The sequence below is a fragment of the Haliaeetus leucocephalus genome, unplaced genomic scaffold (assembly GCF_000737465.1).
Source record: "Haliaeetus leucocephalus isolate CR32 unplaced genomic scaffold, Haliaeetus_leucocephalus-4.0 Scaffold696, whole genome shotgun sequence".
Lineage (NCBI taxonomy): Eukaryota > Metazoa > Chordata > Aves > Accipitriformes > Accipitridae > Haliaeetus > Haliaeetus leucocephalus.
In genome coordinates, this window is record NW_010973132.1 from 3,146,587 (window position 1) to 3,146,937 (window position 351).

General features: G+C 77.8%; 1 protein-coding gene across 1 annotated transcript in view; it reads left to right on the plus strand.

Annotated features, from left to right (window-relative positions):
• DGKZ (diacylglycerol kinase, zeta) overlaps positions 1 to 351 on the plus strand; it is a 46,241-nt gene that overhangs the window by 779 nt on the left and 45,111 nt on the right. The window lies entirely within an intron of this gene.

Genomic DNA, 351 nt, shown 5'->3' on the forward strand with positions numbered 1-351 from the left:
GGCGCGGCCCGCCCCCGGCCCCCGGACCCCCCCGCCCCCCCAGCGGGGGGTCCCGCCGGGAGACAGGGAGAAGCGGGGCAGGCGGTTCGCCGGGCCTGGGTATAGAAACGCCGACAGGGAGCCGCAGCGTCCGCCTCGGCGACAAGGCCGGCGGTGGCTCCCGGTCCCCGGAGCTGGTGGCGGCGGGGCTGTTGGCTCCGTGTCCCGTCCCCCGCCTCCCCCGTCCGGCGCTGAACAATGGGAGGCGGAGGAGGAGAAGGAGGAGGAGGCTCCGCTTCTGCCGCCGAGCCCCTTCCCGAGCGCGGGGCTGACGCTCGATTTCCTGAGCCGGCAGCGCCGGGCTCCGGGCCC